The sequence below is a fragment of the Girardinichthys multiradiatus genome, chromosome 21 (assembly GCF_021462225.1).
Source record: "Girardinichthys multiradiatus isolate DD_20200921_A chromosome 21, DD_fGirMul_XY1, whole genome shotgun sequence".
Taxonomy (NCBI): Eukaryota; Metazoa; Chordata; class Actinopteri; order Cyprinodontiformes; family Goodeidae; genus Girardinichthys; species Girardinichthys multiradiatus.
In genome coordinates, this window is record NC_061813.1 from 41,321,678 (window position 1) to 41,341,325 (window position 19,648).

A 19,648-nucleotide genomic window follows, 5' to 3' on the forward strand; every position below is an offset into this window, starting at 1 on the left:
CTCACCATTCCTTTTCACTCTGTACACCTCAGACTTCCAGTACAAGACAGACTCCTGTCATCTGCAGAAATACTCAGATGATTCTGCAGTCGTGGGGTGGATCAGAGATGGAGAAGAAGCTGAGTACAGGAAGGTGGCGGACCGCTTTGTGGCATGGTGTGGAAACAATCATCTCATTTTGAACGTGACTAAAACAAAGGAGATGATTGTAGATTTTAAGAGAAACAGGAATAAGTCAAAAACTATTTCTATCATGGGAGAAGAAGTGGAGGTGGTGGAGGAGTATAAATACCTCGGTGTTCACCTGGACAACAGACTAGAGTGGAGATGTAACTGTGAAGCCGTCTACAAGAAGGGACAGAGCAGACTGTACTTCTTGAGGAAGCTTAGGTCCTTTGGTGTTTGCAGCAAGATGCTGCAGATCTTCTATAAGTCTGTTGTGGAGAGTGTGATCTCTTCTGCCATCATCTGCTGGGGAAGCAGCATCAGAACCAGGGATTTAAAAAAGCTCAACAAGCTGATAAAAAAGGTTGGTTCTGTTCTGGAGACTCCTCTGGAACCTCTGGAGATCATTGTCCAAAGAAGGATTCTTCATAAAATGAAGAACATTATGGAGAACCCTGAGCATCCTCTTCATGAGACTGTCCTACAACAACAGAGTGTCTTCAGTCAGAGGCTTCTTCAGATCTGCTGTAAGACGGAGCGCTACAGGAGATCCTTCCTGCCCACAGCCATCAGCATCTACAACGGCTCTTTGAGGAAACCTACATAATGAGCTTAATTTCCCTTTGGGATTAAAAAGGTATTTCTGAAATGATGAAGATGTTAAACATGAGCAAAGATTGGATATGATGTGGTTAAAGGTTGGGAAAATATTCTGGATTACTTAATGAATAATATGTTGCTCCACTGCCTGCAGGTCAGTTGATGGTTTCTTCTTGGTTTTTCTTCCTGTGACTCTAAATCTTATGTGTAGCAACACAATAAGAAGGTGGTGAAAGTAAAATATAATCTTCATCAAAAACTCAGCCATATGAAAGCTGCAGTATGAAGCTCACAGCACCACCTAACAGTGACCCTCCAAATTGCTGCTTCGCAGCAGACTTCCTGATAGCCTCCAATCAGAGGGCAGGAACTTATCAGGAGGGGTAGCTTTAAAAGAACGTTAGTCTGAATAGGTTCAATGACTAATCCGAGGAACGTGAAGAAAAACAATCACTTTGATAAAGAATCATCACAAAAACATTTATCTCAGTTTCATTCAGATTGAGGCAAACCTGTCTCGCAACACATCAGAGGCAGTCTCCCTTCTTCCTTCAACCCCCACCAGTTTGCATACAGGGCAAACCGGTATACAGAGGACGCCATCGCCCTCACACTCATTTAACATTTAGCATTTAACACCATACATTCTCACCACCAAACTACTGGACGGCCCACGAGCTGTGAGACTCAGCCCCCACCACAATCACACTCAGCACTAGTTCCCCTCAAGGCTGCATCTCGAGCCCTCTACTGTACACCCTTTACACATACGACTGCTCTCCAATCCACTCAATCAATTTCATTATCAAATACCACAAGACAGTGGTTGGTCTCATCAGTGACGGAGACAAGACCGCGTACAGGGCTGAGGTGGAGAAACTGTCATGCTGGCGCTCAGGAAATAACCAGACCCTGAGTATCCACATAACGAAAGAACTGATCATGGACCTCAGGAAGATCAGACAGGACCACACCCCCTCCTCATTGTTGTGATTTTTATTCTGAAGGTCAGTCAGTCATTTTCTACCCTTTATTCCATAGTGGGTCACAGGGAAGCTGGTGCCTATCTCCAGCAGTTTATGGGCAGGAGGCGGGGTCACCCTGGACAGATCGCCAATCCATCGCATGGCAACACTTAAACACCCAAGCACACACTCATTCACACACCTAAGGGCAATTTAGAGAGACCAATTTATTCTGAATGTATTATTTAATATTTAGCATAACTTATTAAATAATAATTTGGTCTGTTAAGGGTTGTCCAATGAATACCAGCCCAATAAGCCGGTGGTATTAAGACAATAGTGAAAGAGGGGAGCCAAGCTCTGACATTATTGAACAGCATAAACTCTGCACACATGGAATGAATTCACACAATTTCCTAAAAAACAAGAATTTATAACCAAAAATAAGTCAAACATATTGCAATCAACAAACTCTTTACTATGCTAAAACAATCCAACTAAACTACCAAGCAGAATGAAAGACTGGCTATGTACAATATGAACAAGTTGATCAAAGAGGGTTGAAAGCCATGACCAATAAAGTGATGCAACATTACCATGCAATTTTATTTATGTCTGAGAACCAAGGATTATCTTGAAGAACCTGGAGATGAAGTTAAGTTAGTCTTGGAACTAACTTTGACAATAATTGGTATACCTTTAAACAACCATTCACTATGCAAGATCATAATTTTAGTAAAATAATGTCTTAAAGAATGATTTTCTGAATAAAACCAACCTTCTGGATGACTAATTCTTAATAGTGTTTAATTAGCTGCCACATTTAGTAAAATAATAAGAAAATATTATTTTCCTAGTTTGGAAACTAACAACCTTTCTTGATAAATGAGTCTTACTAAACGTGACTCTTAATAAGTCACGTGTTACCTTAGCCATTAGCGGTTGAAGCTAAGAAAAGAAAGCCTGTAGCTCATTAAAGTCAAACGTGTACCTTTAAAATACTATCATTAAAAGGATCAAAATCCATAAGCATGGACGGTGCGTTATGGCCGATCTGTGTTTAAAAACTACCCTTTAAATAAAGTTTTGTCTTAACTTTAAGAACACAACACAGAACACAGCATTAGCTGAGCAGCTAGTCTGCTAGCACTTAGCTGAGTTTTCTCAACACAAACAAAAAACAAATGTCATGAAACAAACATTATTCAGATTATTTCACTCTAATCTAATCTCTGCCCAAACACTACCTTTTACGTGAACCGTGCTGAGGAAAAGGTTTCCGGGCGACGTGTTGAGGGAAGCGAAGCTGTCTGGTCAACCACGTGGGGGCATTAAAGGGACTGGCGTTGCAGCAAACCTCAGTAGCTGTAAGGGGTCACCTTTTTAGCTGGGCCAGCTGAACTGTACAACAAAGGCACAATCGGCTCCTTTAATGACCTTCAATGTGGCGGGGTAGCTCTAGCTTCCTGGACGTGCACGCAGGAAGGCGTGCAATGCCGTGGGGGGAATCCGCTTCAATTATGGCTGCTTCTGGTGGCCTCACAAGATAAGTCAAGCCATGCTTATCGTTTTACACCCTTTTTATGAATGAGTGCCGGATACTCGAACAGCAAATTCATTACTTAACTTTGTTCATACAATCGGCATGATCGTAGTTACTTTTGGACCCAAGCATTCTTTGAAGTAGAAGCGTGACTCGCCCGCGAGTTTCAAGGCTTCCAGCTAACGTGTGCTCTGGTCCCTCCGTTAGCTGCTGTCCACAGCCGGAATGAGGCCAAGCGGAGGGGAGAAGGTACCCCTGGGTCAGAGATTCCAGCTCTGACTCCTCCTTTTCTTGGGCTGTGTTAGGAATAGGTACGTGTGATGTTAAAAAGTGCATAGATTCATACTGGCTTTTATTTATGTATAGTTCAGAGATTATTTATCCATGTTGATCCATGGCTGGGGTCCCAACCTCATAGACGGAAAACAAGTGGACCTGTCACCACCATCAGGTTCCTGGGCACCCTCATCTCCACAGACAACTCCTGGACCAACAAGGATTCAAGGAACTTTTATTGTAATACCAGCTCACGCTTCCATGTTAAGGTATGAAATTCGGACTCAGGTCCCGGTTAAGAAGCCTAATAATTAAGTAAAAAGAAAACTAACTATAACAACCAAAGCTAAGTCTAACAATAAATAGCAATCAGTAAAAATACATGCAGCGAAGAGCAAAAAATAGAAATATACACAGTTAAATAGTGGAGCTGATGTTAGCTTCGCAAAGTACTAAATACACATTTAAAAGCATAACGTAATCCGTAATATTGCATCTATAAGCCAGTGAAATATTGCACGTTTGGTGGGTGAAGTGTTTAGTGCAGGTCATTGTGTAGTGAGAGAGTGTACAGAGTGTGGCTCAAGTTCAGCAGTCTGACAGCTTCAAGGAAGAAGCTGTTTCTGAGTCTGGTGGTCTTGCTCTGAAACCTCCTCAGCCTCCTGCCTGAGGGGAGAGGCTGAAACAGTATGTGTGCGGGATGGGTGGAGTCCTTCATGACTCCCGCTGCATTGTGATGTGTAGAGGTCCGGAGTGTTGGGAAGATTGCTCCCCACAGTCCTCTGTGCAGCCTTTTCCACCCTCTACAGAGCCTTAGCAGCAGTGCAGCTGCTGTGCCATACGGTGCTACAGGTGCAGAGGATGCTGTACACAGTGGTAGAAGTTCCTCAGGACTGAGCTCCCAGGTCCAGTATTCCACAGGAATCTGAGGAAGTAGAGACGCTGGTGAGCCTTCCTGACCAGACGGTCATCCATTGTCATTGGATATGTACACACCCAGGTACCTGAAGCTGGGGATCACTTCCACAGTTGCTCCTCCGATGTGCAGGGGAGGGAGAGGGCGCTTGTCCCTTAGTCCTTCTTCACCTCTTAGTCTTCTTCACAGGTTGTTTTCTCTGCACCACTGCACCAGGTGTTCCACCTCCTATCTGTATTTGGACTCATCATTATTCGTGATTCGTCCCACTACTGCCGTGTCACCTGTGAACCTCACTATATGACAGCTGGGATGTCTCAGCAGTCATACGTCAGCAGAGTGAAAGGGAGGGGGCTCAACACGCAGCCCTGGGGCGAGCCAGTGCTGAGGGTAATGGAGGAGGAGACAGTCCAAGGTCTGTTGGTCAGGAAGTCCACGACCCAGTTCCCCAGTGTGGGACTCGGTCCAAGAGAAGAGATTCATCAAGGTCTGTGGGATGATGGTATTGAAGGCTGAGGAGAAATCCAGGAAGAGTAGACAGACGTAGGATTTATATATGGCAAAGAAGGCCCAACAGCAGCTCCACTTCCTGCGTGACCTCAGAAATAACAACCTAGACACAAAGCTGCTGCTGACCTTCTATCATTCCTTGTTGGAGAGCGTACTGGCGTACTGTCTGGGTGTGTGGTACTCAGGCTCCACAGCTGAGGACAAGAAGGTGGTGCAGAGGTCATAAACACCGCCCAAAAGATAATCGGCTGCCCCCTACCCAGCCTGGAAAACATCGCCCTGTCCTGCTGCCTCAGGAGAACAAAGGAAATCACAGATGACCCCCCTCACACCCCGCCAACCCCATTTGACTTGTATACACCCACACCAGCAGACTGGCAGAAAGCTTGGGTCATACGCACTGCCAACAAGCTCTGCCCCCCTAAACAGACTCACTCACAGACACAAGAGAGGCAGTTAATCAGAGTGAGTGATGACAGGTGTGATGGCCAGGTGTAGGAAACTGAGGGAAATTAGGTTACTATGGAAATGGAGCTGGGAAAACAGGGACAAGAGTAGAAACTAGACCAGAGGTAATTCTAAGGGTAACTAACTGGGAGGAGCAGGGGTAAGAAAACCTAAATATAAGCTAACATGAAACTCAAGAAGGAACTAAATCTAAGGATGTGGAAGGAACTACGTAAATTAACAGAATTACTGAATAACAGAATATAACTGACTGACAGGAACTAAAACATGAGGGACTAACGAAGAGAACTATTACTATAAAAACTAACCAAGAGCGAACTGGACTATAAAGCAAGGCTGGGGAAGAAACAACTAAGTAAACCATAACAAAAGGAAACTAAGGACAAGGAAAGGACGAACGACTAGAAGTACAGACAGAATAAAATCAAACACCAGGATAACAGGAAGAATAATTAAACATAACTACTAAACCAAAAGCACATGAGAAAGATCTGACAGGAAAAAGTAAAACACAAAACCAAAACAGCAGATCCTGACACCCACCAGGTTTTCTTACACCTCTGATGATCCAAACAATGTACTGACCCACCTTGCATGAGTTCCTTTAGATTTAAATGATTGATATTTTCCAAAATATTCCAAAAACAGTAACAGAATCTAGAAACAGCCCTATAGATGCAGAGATTCTGTTCTCAGATACAGAAGGACGTCCTGAAGCTGATCCCCACTGAGAAACCTTCTGCTTCCCAAGAAACCTAAAGATCAAGCTGCAGCTATGACCTCTGACCTTCAGAACACTAAGTAGTGTGTGTGGGGACAGGAACTGCCAAGATCCCAAATCCAGCTCTGTGATGCAGGTCCAGACTTGAACACATGAGGTTCAGTCAGAGAGGGAGAGAGTACGTGGTGTAAGCATCTCATCGTCAGACACCAGCAGCAGTAAAAAGACGTTTTGGTTTTAAATTAGAAGAACAAGAAGAAGGAAAGTTATGTCTGAGGATGAAAACAGAAATAGACTTGAGAAACAGGAGAGTGATGAAGAGGAGTGATGCAGAGCGGCAGTGAAAGTGAGAGATATGTAAACTTATCCAGCTGTATTTATGGGACAGGTGCCCAGAGAGGACAAACAGAGCTTTGCTTGAATCATTCACTTTATGAGGAGGACGTGTGGACATCATCAGCATCCTGCAGGAAGCCCACACCTCCTGAAAGCCCAAACAGAAGCAGCAGCTTGCTGAAGGCCTTAAATACAGAGATCAGTCTACAGTTTCCAGCTGCCTGGTCTGAAGCAGGCATTATCACTGCCTCGACCCACCAAGCAGGCTTGACCCTGTAGAACCCAGCTGATGCAGGGCTGAGACTACCTCGCTTAGTGAATCAGAGATGGGTTGACTTTTACCCTCCTAAAGCAAGAACCTAAGCTTTGAACAACTCCCAGAGCTCTGTCCAATCCATCATCTCAACACGGAGAGAGGATGGACTACCTGCAGACCTACCAAGACATGGATGTCCACCTAAACTGACAGGCTGGGCAAGAAGAGCACTAATCAGGGAAGCAGCCAAGAGGTCCATGGTGACTCTGGAGGAGCTGCAGAGATCCACAGCTCGGATGGGACAATCTGTCCACTGGACAACTATTAGTTGTTCCCTTCACAAATCTGAACTGGTGAGATGAAACCTACTTTTAAAAAGTCCTACAAAAGTCCTGTTTGCAATTTCCCACAAACCACGTAGGAGACACGACAAACATGTAAAGAGGTGACCTGATCAAAGGAGAACAAAATGAAACTATTTGGCTTTCTTGCAAAGTACTGCATGTGGAAAACTAACTACATCCTGTGGTGAAATACGGTACTGCCAGCAGTATGCTGGTCCTGGCTAAAACCAGGAAATTACTGTTAGAGGCTGCAGAGGACCTGAAACTGGGATGAAGGTTCACCTTCCAGCTGGAGAACCACTCTACACATCCAGCCAGAGACACAGTGAGATGGATGGACCTTATCTTGTCTGTTGCAGGTTTGGCGCCACCTTCTGATTGGTGGACCATGAACTGGAATCCTCCCTAATCAAACTAACCCTTTCAAACTAAACCTAATCCTTAATCTGAAATCTCTTTCAGACTCTAACCTTGAAAACTGGCTCAGAGTTTATCTGTTCTTTCTTTCTAGGTGAAACAACTAAAGGAGCTACATCCATTAACATTTACTTTTCCTTCCCATAGAAAGTACTCCTGGATCAGTGCTTCTTTTTTCTCTTTGTGTCTCTGCTCTGTTCTCTCAAACCTCCAGTCGGTCGTGGCAGATGGCCGCTCACACTGAGCCTGGTTCTGGTTCTGCTGGAGGTTTCTTCCTGTTAAAAGGGAGTTTTTCCTCTCCACTGTCGCTACATGCATGCTCAGTATGAGGGATTGCTGCAAAGTCAACGCCAGTGACTGTCCACTGTCTCTACATGCTCATCCAGGAGGAGTGAATGCTGCAAGTCACTGACTGGATGCAATCTGCTGGGTTTCCTTAGATAGAAAATCTTTTTATCCAATTTGAATAAATAACTGAATCTGACTGAACTGTTCAATGGTTACGATTAATAGGAATGTATGAACCTGACTGTTGTGAAGAACCTTGAGACGACATGTGTTGTGAATTGGTGCTATATATGTCATGGAGTGACATTTTTGGACTCTGTTTGTGACTTTGTGTTTGTTTACCTTTTGCTTAGATTTTTCTATTTTGGTTTTTGTATCATGTTTTCTTTTCTCCCTCTTCTGCCTCCTAGTGTTTACTTCTTAAGTTCTTTTATGGTTGTTTTCTCATTACTTTGTATGGTTTATTATTATTATTATTGTAATTATAGTTCTTGGTCTTCCCTGGATTCTCTAGTTTTATTTCTCTTTAGTATCTTTGTGTTTAATTGTGTTTTATTATTTGTTCCTTTGCACTCTTCTTGTTTACTAGTTTATTTTCTGTTTCCTTTCCAGTTAATTCAGTCAGTGTGGTTAGGTTTGTATTCTTTCTGGGTTCTTTGTTTTTTCTCAGGTTGTTCTTGGTTCCTATGTTCCCTCTAGTTTCTCTGTTTACTTTAGTCATGATTATTCTAGTTTTCTTTTTCCCCATTTGATTATTTATCTTTGTGTATAGGTTTGCTTGGTACTTTGCCCATCCTCAGCCTTTGTATTTTTCACACCTGTTCCTTCTGCTTCCCTGCCTCCTTTTCACACCTGTTCTCTGATTATCTGCCTTTGTTATCTCACAGTATATAAGTTGGTTTTGTGTCTTTGTTCGTTGCTGGTTCCTTGTGTTCGTCACACCTCGTTCTCATCCATGATTATGCTTTGTTTTTTGCCACGCCTTGCCTTGGGAAACCTGCAGTGATTTTGCTACGTTTTTTGACTTTGTAAATAAATCGTTGAATTACAAAGATGATCCTGCCGAGCTCTTGTCTGCACTTTGGTCCGATCCAAAACCACAACGTGACAATATAAATAAAAACAAAAAAAAACTGAATTAAACATCATGTACGTCTAGGCTGCTTGTTGATCTGTTCCATGGCTTCAACCACCTGAGAAGGAAAACAAACAAATATCACAAAATATTCCTTTAAAAGTCCTGAAAACCTCTGAGAAAACAGACTCTGGAGTTCAGCATACGAGTGGAAGGAGATATGTGCGTGGAAACCCAATAAAGACGCAGTATAGGTCCACTGGGAGCACTGAGTCACCAGTTTCCTTGGCTGACCCGCTGGTGTGAGCTTCAAGTCTGGGAAACCCATCAGAACCGACGGCCGCCACAGACAAAAGGCCTCATCCAGGTCTTCGGCTTGCTCAGATGTGATTCTCATCGCTTCAGAAAACATGACACTTTCATTCATTTCCTGGAGCCTGGAGCCTAAACCGGGTCCTGAGCCGAAAACGCAGCGATTTACCGGATTGTGGCGGGGGGAGGGGGGAATTCTTGCTGGAAACACAAAGGGAAGCAGAGGGAAAAATGAAGGAAGGGGCTAAACACACTGAAGAAGGAATAGAAACGACTGAAAGAGTCATCTGCAGATATAACACCTGAGATTAATCTCCACCTGGTGGGGTTCACAGATGTTTGCAGATGTTTGTGCTCCTCCTTTTTTGCTCAGGATCTGGAATCTTAATTTATTAGTTTTAATTTATCTTCCTGTTTGGTCTTTGTGAAGTTACTGTTCTCCTCCTTCCAGCGACAGCTTTAAGGAAGAGTTTATCTTCTCACACAGGTTCATAGATCCATCAGGCATCTATCTGCAGAAAACTAGATGATTGCTGAACATGAAGTCTCTCATCTTCATCGTCAAACATGAGCTTCGCTGAAGAGAACAGTTTCAACAACTTGTGGTTTTAATGAGACACCTTTCTCACAGAAGGTACTTAGAAGATCAGTTCCTGCATCATGTGACTTTAGAACATGCTGATGAGCTTCTCTTCAGACCTGGAAACCAGCTGCAAAGATCAGCTGGCTTCTGAGTCTCCATCAGCCCAACGATGATCAGATCTGCGTGATGTTCCTGCAGAGCTGGACAGCCTCATCTGCAGCTCTCTCTGAGTGGAGAACCAACCACAGGGTGGGTTCTGCTGTCTCTGGTCCAGCATACTTTTCTTCTGGTATGTGAGGATTCTGTCAGTTTATGCAGAACTAACCCAACCGACTCCTCTGAGGTCCGATAGGTTCTTAAGGTTTAAGGTTCTTCTGACTCGTTTTTGTTTCATCCTTCATTTCATACCAGATTTTTCTGGTACAGACTGCCGCCTCTAAACCTGAGACATTTCATACCGACGCGAGTGGGTTTGGACCTGCCAGGGGAAGTTCTGCTCCTGCTTTAAACTGAGTCTTAATCTGATGTAAAGACGTGTAGGAATGGGTTATGCTGGCTTATCCTGGTTTGATCAGAGGTCAGAATCTCTGTATTTTATGAGAATCAACTGGATCAGAACCAAAGAAAAGTAGAATTAGGATTCAGAAAATAATAGTTAAATAAAATTCTGCATGAAAATGAAGCATTATCTGCATAATGAATGAAAAATGCTTAATGGAAACTGGACAGGAACTCTGTGGATGAAGTATTTGGGTTTGGGATGAAATGTGATGTCTGGCAATGAAACAGAGGTCCAGATCAATGACTTCAGGGTTATTCTGCAGGTGTTTTCTTGGTCTGGTTGCTGTTGTGGACCTGAATGATCTGTAAATGTTGTTACGCAGGTGAGTTGTTCAGGTCATCGTGAACAGCCAATCAGCTTCCAGAGCCCAGATCATGACCATGAAGATGGTTTGTGTTTGTGCAGACAGAGAGAAGAACAAGTTCAGATGAGAACAAACAGAAGAACAAAGAATCTGCTCCACCCGCTGCCTGACGTTTCTCCTCTGTCCATGCAGCTGTTCGCTCTGATAGCATCACAGCTCTGATTTCCCATGGTGCATTCTAAATAGGACACACCCGTACGCCCGTGGCAGCACTTCACAACCACACACACACATCCTTGAGTCTGGACCAACTGCTGCACGAGGCTCCAAGCAGGTCCTTCAGACTGAAACCTGAAGGAGGACAGCAGAGCCTCAAACATCCAGGAGATTAAAAGCTTCAGACAGACGGAGACCAACATGGTTTCAGACTGAGCATGTGCAAAGGGGACAGAGAAATTCAAGGCATCCTGATGCAGTGAGAATCCACAATAACTCATCTGACCATTTAAATAAACCCAAACCACTGTTGGTTCTTTTAACACTAAACACACACACAACAGATTAAAGACAAATGTTCTGCAAACATTTTCTCTAAGATCTCATAACCTATCCTCCCTTGGTTCAAAAATCCAATCTGTTGATCTCAGATGCAGATGAAACAGAAGAATAAACTTTGAATATAAAATAAACCCTCATATTTGTTGAAGAACGGCAGTTCAGACACAGAACCGCAACCCTAACAGACTTTAACATGTATTGGTAAAGTTTGACAAAACCGTTTCCTGAGGAACACTAACTCTGTTGTCACATTGAAAGATGTTCTGGTCAGAAAGTAATTTTTTTGTTCTAGAAAACAAGGTTTCCTTCAGAGGGTAGTTTCTGGTTGTGCCATGCACATTCTGGGCTGATACTGTAATCATTCCTATCAGGAGACAGAAAACTTCACCACAGACAACCGATAGTGTGTGTCTGGATACCTGGTTGTGTTTGTAAAATCTAAAGAAACTAAAGGAGCTTCACCCACCAGGGACCCCTTCTCTGTTGGAAACAGCTTTAGAACCAGATTCATAAAACAATTAGAACAAGAAGGGTTCACGCCACAGCTAGAATCAACAGCTGCAGCAAGGAGTCAACAGCCAGACCATGAGGTGACATTTGTGAGCATAAAGTTTAGCCATTTTACACGAAACTGAATAAAACTATGAGCTAGAGGCCTGAACACAGCTGATAACCAAAAGCAGTTAAAATGTTATTGAATTTGAATATGCGTTGTGCCAAGACCTACAATTCAATTCAGTTCAATTCAGTTTATTTCTATAGCCCCAATTCACAACACATGTCGTCTCAAGGTTCTTCACAACAGTCAGGTTCATACGTTCCAATTAATCGTAACCATTGAACAGTTCAGTCAGATTCAGTTATTTATTCAAATTGGATCAAAAGTTTTTCTATCTAAGGAAACCCAGCAGATTGCATCCAGTCAGTGACTTGCAGCATTCACTCCTCCTGGATGAGCATGTAGAGACAGTGGACAGTCACTGGCGTTGACTTTGCAGCAATCCCTCATACTGAGCATGCATGTAGCGACAGTGGAGAGGAAAAACTCCCTTTTAACAGGAAGAAACCTCCAGCAGAACCAGAACCAGGCTCAGTGTGAGCGGCCATCTGCCACGACCGACTGGGGGGTTGAGAGAACAGAGCAGAAACACAAAGAGATCCATCTGCCAAGACCTACAGCATGCGCTGTGGCGGTTTGCAGCCGAGTGTGAAGCGGCTGGGATGAGGATCAGCTCCTCCAAGTCCGAGGCCATGGTTCTTAACTGGAAAAGGGTGGCTTGTCCTCGTCAGGTTGGAGGGGAGTTCCTGCCTCAAGTGGAGGAGTTAAAGTATCTCGGGGTCTTGTTCATGAGTGAGGGAAGAATGGAGCGGGAGATCGACAGACGGATCGGTGCGGCTGCTGTAGTAATGGGGGCGCTGTGCCGGTCCGTTGTGAAGAGAGAGCTGAGCCAAAAAGCAAAGCTCTCCATTTACCGGTCGGTCTACGTTCCTACCCTCACTTATGGCCGTGAACTTTGGGTCATGACCGAAAGAATGAGATCCTGGATACAAGCGGCTGAAATGACCTTCCTCCGTAGGGTGGCCGGGCTCTCCCTTAGAGATAGGGTGAGGAGCTCGGCCATCCAGGAGGGGCTCGGAGTAGAGCCGCTGCTCCTCCACATCGAGAGGAGCCAGTTGAGGTGGCTCGGGCATCTATACCGGATGCCTCCTGGACGCCTTCCTCGGGAGGTGTTCCAGGCACGTCCCACCGGGGGGAGGCCCAGGACACGCTGGAGGGATGTCTCTCGGCTGGCCTGGGAACACCTTGGGCTCCCCCCGGAGGAGCTGGAGGAGGTGTCTGGAGAGAGGGCCGTCTGGGCGTCTCTGCTGAGTCTGCTGCCCCCGCGACCCGGATAAAGTGGAAGACGAGGAGTACGAGTACGAGTTGTGTTGAGGTTTATCAGATTATAATTACAGGGGTTAGACAATGAAACTGAAACACCTGTCATTTTAGTGTGGGAGGTTTCATGGCTAAATTGGATCAGCCTGGTAGCCAGTCTTCATTGATTGCACATTGCACCAGTAAGAGCATAGTGTGAAGGTTCATGGGGGTGGATCAGTGATGGTTTGGGCTGCCATATCATGGCATTCCCTTGGCCCAATACTTGTGCTAGATGGGCGTGTCACTGCCAAGGACTACAGGACCATTCTTGAGGACTATGTGCATCCAATGGTTCAAGCATTGTATCCTGAAGGCGGTGCCGTGTATCAGGATGACAATGCACCAATACACACAGCAAGACTGGTGAAAGATTGGTTTGATGAACATGAAAGTGAAGTTGAACATCTCCCATGGCCTGCACAGTCACCAGATCTAAATATTATTGAGCCACTTTGGGGTGTTTTGGAGGAGCGAGTCAGGAAACGTTTTCCTCCACCAGTATCACGTAGTGACCTGGCCACTATCCTGCAAGAAGAATGGCTTAAAATCCCTCTGACCACTGTGCAGGACTTGTACATGTCATTCCCAAGATGAATTGATGCTGTATTGGCTGCAAAAGGAGGTCCTACACCATACGAATAAATTATTGTGGTCTAAAACCTGGTGTTTCACTTTCATTGTCCAACTCCTGTAAATAACAACCTTACAGCTGGTATACTCCTCATTCAGCCCAAATTTCTGTATTAAAATGCTTTACTTTTATTGGTCTGATGTAAAATTCTGATCTTAAATTTTGTGTCTTGATTGGCTGGAAGCAGAAAATCATCAAAAAAGCAGAAGGCTGTGGAATTAATCTATAACTTAGTGATGAAGTTACCAAAATAAATGAACTTTTCAGTAATATTGTCATTTAAGAGCTTTTTACATTTTAATGCATCACCTTGCCAACACAGAGGTGCATCACAGTTTTCAGCTACTTCTCTAGACTCTCAGCTTCCCTCTCCGGAGGGTCACAAGGAAGGAGATGTGGATCAGCTCCTGGATGATTTTTATTCTGTTTGGGTATTTTGGATATTCTTGCTCCTTTTAAGAATAAATGCTGCGAAGCATCCATGGAGCGGTGGCTCAAATAACACACTGGTGTTCTCAGACTCATCTGCTGGAGAACAGAGGCAGTGGAAGGAGGATAGGCTTCATATTTCATTGGAGATGTTTAAAACTTTTTGAGTATCAGGCTAATGTTAGAAATACTAATAATCATTTTATTTTAAAAATGTAGTTTCTGAGAACATCAGCAGGCCTCAATTTCTTTTTAACTCTCTGAACTCTCCTGAATCCTCATGATTTTGACATTTCCATGACATTTCCGGACTATTCCTCCTCTTGTTTTCTTAAACTTTAGGCCAATCTCCAAATTACTCTTTCTTTCTAAATGTTTAAAGAAGGTGATTTTTATTCAGCTACAAGAGCCCTTGCAGCTTTATGATCTTCAAGAAAAGTTTTAGTCGGGTTTTAGGTCTCAATATCTATGCAGATGACATTCAGGTTTATCTTCCATTAAAATCCAGTGGATCCCAGTCCGCAGTGTTTGGCAGATGTGAGAGCATGGCTGGAACTCAACTGTCTTTATTTGAATGTTAAAAGACATCTTATCTGGTAAATCCGACCTGCTTACAGGACACAGTGGTGCTGTTGGGTCACTGGACTCCTCTGGCTGTGTCCTGTTAGTAATCTTTGGGAGATCTTTAGCTCAGATTTTAAATTCAATAAACAGGTGAGTGCCACAGTCCAGTCTAGCGTTTATCATCGGTAGCTTAATGGTAAAGTCAAGGATTACCTTCCTCATGATGTCTTTCAGAGGGTTATTGATGCTTTATTACTTCTAGACTGGACTACTGCAACTCCCTCTATGGTGGGATGGACCAGTCTCTCCTTCACCATCTTCAGCTGGTTCAGAATCCAGCTACCTGTCTCCTAAAGGGGACACGACCACCTGAACCGCAGTTTGTATTCCCCCCAATGGCAGCCCATTTATCTCAGCATTGTTTTAAGATTTCACATTTAGTTTTAAAATGCTTTTAAATGTCTAATTGTCCACCTTGATCTTAACAAGATCAAGGTGGACTGAGCACTGAGACTGCACTATTAAGAGTTTGTAATTACGTTATTTTAACTCTGGGCTCTGGTTGTTCTGATGTCCTCTTGTTGTTGGACCTGACAGCAGCCATCGACATAGTTGATCATGGCATCCTCCTATGCTGGCTGGAATGATGTGTTGGGCTTAAAGGGTCTGTTCTTCAGTGGTGTCAGTCATAATTATCTGGATGGACTTTTATGGGTCCCTTCAGTCTGAAAATAGCCCCTTTTAGCTATGGTGTGCCCCAAGGCTATATTTTGGTTCCAGCTTAAGTCGAACTGTCTTTGCTGCCATTGCGGTCAATTTTCTCACGTGATAACCTTTCATTCCACTGTTTTGCTGATGACCTACAGATTTATCTGCCCTTAAAAGGAGGGAAAGACTCATTTCAGCCTTTATTGCATTGGTTGTCTCTAAATGTTCTAAGACTAGATCTAGTCACTTTTGGAAAAGCTGTTAGTCACGTTATTGACAATGCTCTGGGCGAGATACCTCTGTGTCTTCTTTGATGGTTCCCTCTAAACTGTGTGAGCAGGTAAGTGCAGTGATCCAATCCTTTTTCTTTTTTTTTACCGTGTCCTGTCTGGCAGTATGACACAGTTTTCTGAGTGCCAAGAAGAAGCCCAACAGATTTACTTTCACAAGTGGAGCAATACGGCTAAAACTTTACTGCTCTGCTTGATATTTTGATGGGGGCCTAAACTGATCCAGGAGAGCGAGCAGCGCAAGATCCGACCTGACACAAAAACAAGCATGCACAGTCACAATCACACATTCCCACCCTCATGCGTACACATAAAAACACTCATACCTACACACCCAACATAAAGACACATAACAATGGATGTCATACATTAACTCACTCACCATACATACTCTATACTTCTAGGTCCAGGTGTCCAGCTAGGTCCAGCAGTTGGTCCCCTTCCTTCCAGGGAGGAGACAGGCAGACCACCCCAGTCCAGACTAGTGCCGGCACAGCCCGAACCCAAGCAACCCCAGCCCAGACCCTAACCCCCCACTCCAACCCCAGCCCCCAATGACCCTGGTCCCCATCTGGACAAGGGGCCATGTACAAACAAGGGGTTTACCCGGTCCAAACGAGCCCATCAACCAAAGCCGTCCCAGGATGAAACAGTCCCTACCCCCCAATGAATTCCTGTCTCAACACCATGAGCCCCACACCCCCAATGAATCTCCCCACAGGGCCAACCCCAACCAGGACACAGATATCAATTACATGCCCCCAAACGCCAATAATCCCCTCCCCACAGGGGCACACCACCACAGATGAGCTCCACCTCCGAAAAGCCGATGAAGACATAACCACACAGCTCAAGCTCCACAAACGGCCCCTCTCCAAGCACCCCCGCCGCATCCTGCCCCCCACCACAGGCCCTTGCCCTGCGATGGCAAGGCAGGGACCCTGCGTAACGCCACCCCAGCCTCCGCCTACAGGCGCAACAGAGCAGACACCACTGAGCACCGTGCTCACAACAGAACCCCCAACCCCACACCAAGATGGTACAAACTCACCTGGCAAGAGGTCCCTGGCCAGCGGCACCTACTCAGGGCCGGCAGCCTCCACCATGCCCCCTGCAACCACACAAACACACCACATCACCGCCACAACAACGACGGCCCAGAGAGAATCATTAACCAGCTCAGCTCCACCAACACTGCTCAGCCGCTTCAAATGCCAGTGAACCCTGCATCCCCTTCACGCCAACCTCCAGCCAGCCGCACTGATCCCTCCTCCGGACACGAGTCAGTGGTCCAATCCAGCATTTTCCATCTGAGACAGCTAGCCAAGGTAAAGCCATATCTTCCACCTGATGGTTTGAAGATGCTTTTCAGCTGTTTGTTACCTGCAGATTGGACTACTGCAACTGTCTATACTCTGGTTTGGTCCAGGCCTCTGTCAGGCAGTTGGTCCAAAATACTACCACTGATCTGCTGACTGGTACGAAATGGAAGGAGCATATTACCCCAGTGTTGGCTTCCTGTGATTTACAGGATCTAATTTAAAATCGTGCTTTTCATTTTTATAATCACTACATGGTCAAGCGCCCTCCTATCAGTCTGAGCTGCTTTCTATCCTTGCTCAAGAACCATGAGTTCTAGCGTAAAGCTAATGTTATCAATTTCTAGGGCTACAGTTAAATCTCAAGGTGACAGAACCTTTGCTTTGACAGGTCCCAGACTCTGGACTAGTCTGCCTCTAAATCTGTGTAAACTCTAAAGCACTTTAAATCACTACTGAAGACTCGAGTCAATGTTGGCTTTCAGCAAACGTTGACCGAAATGTTTTTACAGGCTGTTTTAACAGTTTTTATTGTCTTTTGTTCTTATTCTCTGTTATCTTAATTGCTTTACTGTTGTGCCTTTTATCCTTCTGGGCTGATTTTAACGTTTTGCAGCATGAGTTGTTGGAAATGCGCTATTTGAATAAATGTGTTCTTGACCTTAAATGATCTGGCACATCTTTATCTTAAAGAGCTTTCATATCCACACATTCCCAGTAGATTTCTACCATCTTTAGGTAAGAAGCTCTTTGTTGCTCCCAGGACTCAGCTCAGAACCAGGGGAGACCGAGCTTTTTCAGCCGCGGCTCCTTGGCTCTGGGACGGTCTACCTCTCTCTATGAGCTCTGCTAGGTCTTTAGATGATTTTAAATCTTTTTTAAAAACTCAACTATTTAAACTGGCTTTAATCCCAGAGAGCAGGACCGTTAGACCAGTCCTGGTTTCTTCTATGACTTTATTTACTTTGATTTTATTGCCTAGATTGTCAACCTTGTATTTTATTGCTTATTGCCTTTATCATCTTGTTTTTGTCTTCTGTGTTATTCACCTTTACAGCTTTGGTTTGTAAAGGGCTTTATAAATAAACCGATAATTCATTGAATAGCAGCCCACTGCTCCCTATTAGGGATGGGTTAAATGCAGAGGACAAATTTCGTTGTAATGTACATGTGCAATGACCAATAAAGATGATTATTATTATTATTTAAACAGTGTTGCTCACCAGCCAGACATGTAGAACCCAACTGGAAGTTGTTTCAGCCATCATCTCCTGTTATGAGGAGTCAGAACACACCCAGGACCCACTGTTCCTGGGACAAAACCATGTGGTTCTACCAGCTGCTGATGGAGGATGGAGCAACCAGTTCTCTGTGATGGTACATGGGTAAAATCAGTGGCTGTGGGGTCGGAGGGAATAATTAATATGCACAAATGTTGTGCAGAGATGTTAGAGGAAGAGCTGCTGCCTTCAGGGACTCCTGGAGTTTATTATTATCTGTTGTTCTGGATTATTTTGTACCAGGTTGTAATTAGTTTATGGAGATTTCTCAGACAAATAAAATCTTTAGACAAACCTTTCCTGGACCTTTTCAGTTTTTGAACCTTTAACACGAGCGACTTTAAACTGATGTGACAGTGTAACATGGAGGACAGCAGAGACAGAGGAACAATGGAGGCTGTGATGGTTGATAAGTAGCAGCTGTGAGTCCTGTCAGAATACACTGAGGGCAGAAATGGCCCAGTTTAAAGGCTGATATCACATATTTCTGCTGTGAACCAAACAAAAAGTTTTTCTGACATCAGAACAAACAGATCTATCAGCTCTCAGAGTTTCTGATGGTCAGGAGAAACTGACCAGATCATCAGAAAATATCCAAACGCACCGAGCCATCTTTAACAGAGCTGTAAAAGTTTCCACAAATCATTCGAACCCATTAATAGCTCAAAGGTCAGCGCTTCAGTGCCTTGCTCCAGGGCACTGAAGCGGGATGAAGCAGATTCCTCAGAGGAAACCAGGACAACAAATGAAAAGCAGCAGGTGAAAAAAAGCCCAGACCTGCTTTAAGGATTATTTCTCTCTCACACACACACACACACACACACACAAACACACACACACACACAAACACAAACACAAACACACAAACACACACACACACACAAACACAAACACACACACACACACACAAACACACACACACGCACACACACCCCCACACATGTTCACCAACAGATGATGAAGTTCTTGACTCGGTGACACAAGCCTGTGGTCTGAGAGAACCCTTAGTGATGAGATGATCCAGCGTGTTTTGACTTCACCAAATCAAACGTGAGAAACTGGTTCTAGGTCTTACTGGAAGGGAAGTCTGAACTGGTCTATAAGTCCAGGAAGCATCCAGGTGTTACTGGAACCAGTTTCACCCAGGGAACGCTGACCTTTGACCCCACAGATGGCAAGCTGGTTTTATTGGTGTGTTGCCTCCAGCTGTGGAGCAGACACACATGGACTCCATTAACACACACAGATGGATCTCATTCTGCCTACCTGACACTGTAAATATGTATGGATCATATCAACGTCATGTA

General features: G+C 44.4%; 1 long non-coding RNA gene across 1 annotated transcript; it reads right to left on the minus strand.

Moving 5' to 3' along the window:
• Nucleotides 1–3,767: 3,767 nt before the first annotated feature.
• LOC124857992 lies at nt 3,768–5,360 on the minus strand. The gene is made up of 2 exons (XR_007035729.1): nt 4,554–5,360; nt 3,768–4,474 (listed from the first exon to the last, which is right to left on the minus strand). It is a non-coding gene; the product is annotated as an uncharacterized LOC124857992 (long non-coding RNA).
• Nucleotides 5,361–19,648: the final 14,288 nt, after the last annotated feature.